Source organism: Notothenia rossii (assembly GCF_949606895.1).
Source record: "Notothenia rossii genome assembly, chromosome: 4".
In the NCBI taxonomy this organism is placed as follows: Eukaryota; Metazoa; Chordata; class Actinopteri; order Perciformes; family Nototheniidae; genus Notothenia; species Notothenia rossii.
The window spans coordinates 16,648,813-16,657,189 of NC_136902.1; the positions used below are offsets into that span (position 1 = coordinate 16,648,813).

General features: G+C 39.5%; 1 protein-coding gene across 2 annotated transcripts in view; it reads right to left on the reverse strand.

Annotated features, from left to right (window-relative positions):
* LOC307035340 (poly(rC)-binding protein 4-like) overlaps window positions 1-2,492 on the reverse strand; it is a 30,493-nt gene extending 28,001 nt beyond the window's left edge. The window contains exon 1 of one of the 2 annotated variants that reach the window (XM_079674523.1): window positions 2,134-2,492. The gene's annotated coding sequence lies outside the window, so the exon portion shown is untranslated. The remainder of the gene's footprint in view (window positions 1-2,133) is intronic. The other variant, XM_079674522.1, reaches the window with a different exon arrangement.
* Window positions 2,493-8,377: the final 5,885 nt, after the last annotated feature.

Consider the following 8,377-nt stretch of genomic DNA (forward strand, 5'->3'; position numbering starts at 1 on the left):
CAACGCTCCTGTAACAACAACAACAAAATGACCGCCTGAGTGAAGAAGATACTGACTTGAGACCAAAAGCACTACAAGTTATTACAGTCAACAGTGTGTAGAAAAGAGAAGAACAATAATGTAGGACTAATTGAACGTTGACATGACTTTAGTAGTCAAGAGAATAAAACGTGTTTCAAGTATTTTTGTTAATTGCTCCCTGCTCCCATGTGTTAAAATGATCTCAGGAAGCTCTTCTCGTACTCTCCTCGTCAGTAAAACCTGATTAAATGTCCATGATCTCGTTCTGGAGAACTGTTTATAGAGTAAAGCTTCTGCAAGAGACTGCATTTACTTGATGACTGCAAACTAAAACTAAGCATTGTTTCTGTTTCACCCTACTCTGCAAGAACAGCATTTTAGTAGATGAGAGGGATTATTGGCAGTTGCCAGACGTTGGAGCAGCACGTGTCAGGTCTGGCTTCTGTTATTTATGAAGCCTCTCGGGCCCAGCCCTCACTCTGCAGCAGAGATGCAGGTGGGGTTTCATTATTGAAGATGCTCTTCCACTTCTTATTAGATCTCTGGCTCTCAGAGTGCATTAAGGAATTGCATTTGGACAGAGAGTCAGCAATACACGATGGTCTGTGTCTGTGCCCCCTGTAGTTCCCCAGGCGGATGTGAGAGGGACACATATATTTTAAATGTTAGGTCTTATTCCCTTTTTAGAAATAAAGAGTGTATTTGCACTCAAGCAGATGCCCCCAATACCACACATACATACACGTAATACAGTTATATTATTTATTGATCTCTGTTATGTGGCTGGTAAGATGAATCTGAATCCTTTTCTCCTCCTTCCTTGGTAAAGTAGTCACACAATGCATTAAACCTAAATGAATTCGCCCCCAAACAGCTTACAGTTACACCCTACTGTTAGTGCTGTGCAATTCTCCAATTGTGTCCTATTTCTCTCCATGTTTGTTTGAGTGGTGCACATGCAAGATTCATGAGCCTCTCCAGGCAGCAAGAACATGATTTCCTGAAAGTGGCAGCTGGTCCAGGCTGCTTTTTTTTGTATTGATTATTTTTTACTGATGAGTCTAACGATGATCAGTCTCATGAATTTCATAGTGGCCTAAAGTAGATAAGGCAATCATATGCAAAACATGTTAGGGTTATTAAGTGGAAACAGGAAAAATCATTCATTTATTTCCAGCTATTACAATCTTAGGGAAACATCAAGGATATGTTTTACTGAGGCCTACAGTATGTTAAATTAAGATGGTGATAAGTTTGTTTGTCTGTGGGCGCTAAATTAAAATAAAGCTTTAAAAGATAGTGTTTACAAGCTCTCATGTCTGGCAAACATCTGAAATCTGTATTGAAGATGAACACAACCGGTTGTTTTTTTTACATTACAACTAAACTATACACGAAAAAGAGTCTGAAAGCTAATGGTAGAATTAAGTAAAACATGTCCAGCCAAATTGCATCTGCTCTTGGTTTTGGTTTTCATTTGGGTCAGCCTAACAGGACAATTTTTCTTTCCAGTGTAAGACTAATGTAATTGGCATCTTGGTGAATAATGGTGCTGTCACACACACTCGCTGCCTCAGCTCCAAGCAGGCGCCCACAGTACCGGACTTGTTGAGAATGATCTTTGTGTGTCCAGGACTGGCCTGGCCAACTGGGTCCACTTTCATTATCATAAAACCGTCAACACACAAGAGGCCAATTGTCCTCGGTCTTACTGTGTCCCCTGCTCATCTGGCGACTTTGTGCCATACGCCTGATTTAACAACACAGTCACTTTATGGCTTCATTAATCCAGCTCCAGCCTATGAATCTAGCATTTCAGGATAGGATTTCAGTTTATAAGTAAAAACACAAGGGGCTGTTGTAATTTGTTAAAAGCACCTGATTTTAGCTTAATTTGTTTATTGCTAACGTTTTATTGCTAAAAGAGCAGTTTGTATGCTGAATTAAGAAACACATATCTATTCATGTATTATTATACGAGGAATAAGACACTAAACATGACAGTGGATAGCGATCAAAAATGTCACACAGGGTGAGAGCTCTTTCAAGTTTGAGAATAAGGAACATGCCGTCCGAAAATGTGCCTTTCCAAATAATAACTAAGTCACTTACCTGTTCTCATGCAAATGGTATTGGGCTGCAGTTGCAACTAAATTATCCCCATGGATGTGTGTAGTGACCGGGCTTTGTATCCACATAGAGTCCAATGACGCGGACGTGTAGCGCGGACTGTCCTCGCGGTGTGTCAGCAGACTGGAGTGCAGAGCGCCTGTGCGTGGAGGAGAGACACGCACACACTGAGAGATAAGCAGGCAGCGACCAACCCGCGCACCCTGATCAACATTAACCGAGGCAGGGAGCTCGTGGGAGAATACCGAGTGCTCTCTGGGTAATAAAGTCCTTCTTGGCTCAGCTGCCTTTAAAGACTCCAGAGCTTATGTTTGTATCCCCGTGTGGGCCGGTGTGTCCCTACTGGACCTCAGTGCGCCTCTTCCCGGTCGCACCGCAGATGGACACATTCAGGATCATTGAGCCTCTTTGAGGTGTGAAATCAAAGCATGATGAGAAATTACATTTGCGAAATGTAATCAAACTGAAGATAAATGCGACATTACCTTTTTTTCAATTATAGTGGAGAAATTGACTACACGAGCGTCCATTTTTCTAACCCCACATATTTTGAGAAATTGTCACAGGGTTTATGCTACTCCTCAGCGATGGGTCAAAACATAGAGATGTTATTTAAAAAAACTTGAACCAAATTAAAAAATGCACATTTTAAAGGGCGTTGGCCTGATTAAATCGGCGGTGCAAATGTAAAATTGAAGCTCTTGGAATTTTCTTTTGAAGTTTTGGTGTGTATGAGACCAGTAACTTTCTCTCACATAGCGCCATCTAGTGTACTTTTGTTGATGTTGCAATTATTCCACTATCACACCAAGAAGCATATTTGTGGATGTATGTCCTGTAGTATAATTTATCATTATTCCATTTTATCTTGCACAGGCTATGATTTGTAGTGTATTATCGTCCAATATGTACTCCAGGTCCAGAAAATAAGCTGGCATTATTTACCTTTGAGACAAGTTAAACAAAGAATATTGCAGAAGCAGAATGACGTTACTCTGTCTTTTTCACACCCAGCATGCATGTGATGAATCCTCATTCGACAAAACGGCTCATTAATTTACAGACATTGAAGGAAGACATCAACAGACAGCTCCCACTGCCTCCTGTGTGAAGGAGAGAGTGTCTGGGTAATTTGAGCATGACATCTCCATCTATTTCACAAACTAGGTGCTGCTCGTTCACCACAATAGAATGCATTTAGACTCGTATTCATATTGTTAAATAAATGGCCTCTGTTTATCACTGCATGACATTTTCATCACCGTCTCTGTAAGGTGTTACATTTTGTTCCTTTGTCTGTCTCATAGTGACATTTTCTCTTGGCTTGGAGTCAAAACAGAATAGAGCAATATAGCAGACACATTCACAGTTTGTTATTGTTAGCTATGTATTTCAAGGATGTATGATGAGAGTGTTGACTTGCTGGGTATCAGCACAACGAGAGGTAATTATCTGGTATGATTACTGTCCCAGTGCAGTGCCACTAGGCGAATAAAGCAATATTACACCCTAACCTTGGGGGAGGAAACATTACACTATTATGTCTTTAATCTCTTGACAGGTTAAATATTACCTAAGGCAAGCTATATAATAATAATCAGGCCCATTATTGTTTAATCTGTCACCTCTGTGTGAGTTTCTACATAATTGTAACTCTACGAATCATTCACTTTACCATATAAAAGCTTTACTGTATGAAAAACTTGCTGTGGTCCATCTGGTCCTGTGTCAGAGTGATGTGTTGTTTTTCAAACAGTAGGAGGTGCTGTGTGATTTCAAATCCATCTTGCAGAGACAGGGAAGAAAAAAGCAACCACCACTAGGGGTGTGTGGGTCAGACGACTTCCAGCCATCACTCATATTGATGTGGCTTTAAAACAGCTAAGGTGCACTGTCGGATGTGACTCAGCCATCAACTGAGAGAGGGAATTGTGATTGCTTCAATACACTTGCCACATATAATGCAGGGATATAATAAACAGAGTGAGCTCTGCACTGAATCACGGCTGGACAAGCTGAGAGAGCGCACTAGGTGTGGGAGTTCTTAGAAATCACATTTCCTCCATGCTAGTTGTGTGTATAGATGTGATATTCCTGCCATTGGAAATGTGTAATGATAAAGAGGGGGAGACATGCTGATTTGAACTAGATTTCATGTTTTTGAATAATTTTTTGTGACTGAACCCCACACCGGGGATATGCATATATATTCAGAATACATCTAATTAAGTTTGGTTAAGCCTGAGATGCTCGCATGTGTTTTTGTTGTAAAATCATTGAGCTGGAAATTAAATGATGTCAAATTCATAAAAGCCTTGCTTGTGCTGATTTCAGCCCATGGTATACACAGACCCCCCACTTGCTTTGGCAAACACAATATATATCATCCCTGCTTGTCTCAGAGTATTCAAGCTTGACAAATACCTCTCGTACTAAATGGCACTGAAACAAGGAGAGATGACAGAAGGGCGACAGCTACAATTACTCAGCCGTGGAACGTCTCTCTTCTTCCTTCCAATCCTCCCATGCACAAACCAACATGGCTTAAAAATCACTGCATTGGATTTCACAGCGCTTCTTAACTTTGTCCTGACAAACGGTGATTGAAGACATGTTCTGCTTTTGTCTGCTTCCACAAGAGCTCAGAAAAGGTCATGGAAGTAGTTTTTCACTTCTCTTTTGCAGTAGTTTCATCCTCTTAAAAGCTGAAATAGTCTTTGAGCCATGGTTTTTCTTTTACGTCTTCATTGATGTTAATTTATCAAACATAAAACCTGCCTAAAAATGTCCTTTAGATCTGACAGAAGTCTACAGGAGCTACAGGTGTTTCAATGTCTGCAGTACCGGCTGAAAGAATGATAGAGACCCACAAATAAAATGCTTGCACATGCACATTCGATTCCTATGTTTACCACTGTGGCAATGATTTGCATTTAGATGCAGAATGGGGATGTTTATTAGAAATTACATTTCCATATATCTTCCTTTGAAGATGTATGGCTTTGCTTTGAAGTGAGTATATTATTTTTGAACAATGGGTGTGAAGGAGGCATTGGACGGAACAGACTGTAGTTGGAATACTAATAAGATATTTTGTAATAAATAGCTTACAGGACAAGGATTATCTTAGCCATGCTTTTAAGTGTCTGTTTTGTATGTACCGGGCATTGAGGAAGGTGAGCTACCAATATTTCCATTTACCTCGTTGTATAGTGTGGCACAATCAAACATCCCTTTATATCCACCCTTTGTTTTTCAATTAGCCAATATAAAAATAACACCATCCATAAAAAGCAATGAATATACTGCAGACACAAAGTATGAAGTAAAAAAATAAGATAAAATGAAAAAGGAGAAATTAAATGACAGTTTATGAGACAAGGCTTAAGCAGAAATTTGATTTGTTTAAAAAGTCGATCAAAGCTCACAGAAAGATCCCTTTCCGAGAAAACCATCTGATATTCATCAAAGCGTTAATTTTTTCAAACTGTCAGTGACTTCATTTGTGATGAGGTTCTCTGCTTGCCAAGTTTCTTAGAATTGACCGCTGCAATTGATATTTTTATATCAATGATTATGCAAAAAGAATGTGACAATATGAAAGGGGGTACATGTAGTGATCCGAGAGAGAATTATCGGCTAAAAAACGCTACAGAGTTTTATAGAAAGTTCCAGCTCGTCTTTGCTCGTTGTGGTTAATTCTCGCGGTCTCCTTTTCGACTTTAGCATGCAGCTGTTTCCGGAAACAAACCTCTATTTTACAGCACTGGCAGACACTGTTAGAGCTAGCTGTTGAACCTAGTGGAGCAGCTAACAGCTTAAGCAACATATATTTCTCTCAGGAGTTGGTAAACGGAGACAAAAACATAGCATCACACTACATAATAAGGTGCTTGCTATCCCCATTTACACTTAGAAGGGGATGATATGTACATTTTGTGTTCACAACTTGTGCCCACTATCCACAAATGTTGTGTTTTTGCAATGTTGCATTGTGCTACCTAGTTACTGAAATGCATTACCACAATTGCAGTTGCTGTGCCATGCAATATTGAACTAATGTTATGAGTTTCTATGTAATTGAAAAATATCAATATGACAATGTACAGTAATCTCCTTTTGTCTTCTGTTTTTTAAGGAGAATCGCCTGGTGGTAATGTTAACAGTGAGCTTAAATCGCAGCATGGCCAGTAAAATGTGGGTAAGAGTTAAATACCCTCACCTCTCAGCTATCATCAATGTATCCAAAGCTTGCTTGCCTTAACACAACATGAACACAACTAAATGGTTTATAACTGTTTGCACGTTGAAACCAAAGTACAAATATTATTTACTGATTTCTACACCATGCAGTTGCTAAAGTGATTATATGTTAATTCATTGCAGCTTTTTTAAATTGGCTCCACAGATCTGAGATTGCATTGTTTTATGTGAAATGGCAAAAAAATCCTTTGTCCTTAGATTGTGAACAGGAATTCTAACTGAACAGCTTACAATGACACCACTTAAACATCATTTAAACATAAAGAAGGGACTTAAAAATGACTGTATTAGAGTCTTGTTGATGAAAGACTTGTTATACCCTCTGTAGTTTAATAGAAAAGACAGATCACTGCTGAATTTCTCTTTCATTTAAGAATAATGAGTCTCCTCCTGCACCCGGGATAAATGAAGCTTTGTTCAATACCATATTCTAGTTTTAATTGAAGCACTTAAAAAATGGAAATTACATGAAGGTCCTCTTCTAATTTTTGTGATTACAGTATGCAGCAAAAAGGAATAATATAACTGATGTACACTGAACAAAAATATAAACGCAACACTTTTGTTTTTGCTCCCATTTTTCATGAGATGAACTCAAAGATCTAAAACATTTTCTATGTACACAAAATAACCATTTCTTTCAAATATTGTTCACAAATCTGAATCACCTCACAGGTGTGGCATATCAAGATGCTGATTAGACAGCATGATTATTGCACAGGTGTGCCTTAGGCTGGCCACAATAAAAGGCCACTCTGAAACATGCATTTTTGCTTTATTGGGGGGGTCCGAAAACCAGTCAGTATCTGGTGTGAGGGTTAGGGTTAGGGTTAGGGTAATGTTGTGAATCGAGTGGCCTGTGTTTATCGTCCATAACATACGCCTGCCCATACCATAACCCCACCACCACCATGGGCCACTCGATTCACAACATTACCCTAACCCTAACCCTAACCCTAATCCTAACCCTCACACCAGATACTGACTGGTTTTCGGACCCCCCCAGACCCCCCCCAATAAAGCAAAAATGCACGTTTCAGAGTGGCCTTTTATTGTGGCCAGCCTAAGGCACACCTGTGCAATAATCATGCTGTCTAATCAGCATCTTGATATGCCACACCTGTGAGGTGGGATGGATTATCTCGGCAAAGGAGAAGTGCTCACTATCACAGATTTTTTCAGATTTGTGAACAATATTTGAGAAAGATGGTTATTTTGTGTATGTAGAAAATGTTTTAGATCTTTGAGTTCATCTCATGAAAAATGGGAGCAAAAACAAAAGTGTTGCGTTTATATTTTTGTTCAGTGTATGTCTCTGTAAGTGTAACATGACCTCAGCCTTGGATCAGGGTAGGTGCCTTATATCAGTGTGTTAAAACAAATAGTGAGGATGAGATCATGACAGATGTAAGAGGGGTTGCTCCTCCAGGCTATGTCTCTAGAGGGCCAAAGGATATTCTGTCATCGGCAGGTGCACACATATGCAATTTAGACCACATTATGATGGTATGGTTTCTAGTGTTGTGGTTGGAAAGAGCCTGTAGGCAGGAACCTGATCTGATAAGTATTGTGGAAACTGTGGGAAGTCCTGGAAATTATTTCAAAGAGGCGCAAAAGAGGCAATAAGAACTCAAACTGCATAAATAGAAATCTAAAGATGTCATGTGAATATTCTTTTGAATCCTGCATTTTCTTTCCCTCAAATGATCTGTTTGCCATGTTCACCTTGCATTTGAAAAACAGAAGTGGGAATTAGCATTACATAACTTACTGATAACTTAATATGCCGGGGCCTCATTGAGCTCTTGACGGTAACTTCAGAGACGGGTTTATCTTCGTCTCATGTAACAGGTATGAAGAGTAGCTTCAAACAGCTTTTGATCTTGAAAAGTGCACTGAGGTGGGGACATGGGGTAATATAACCTCTGCTGGAGCACAATCCTTCACTTGTACACAATACCAC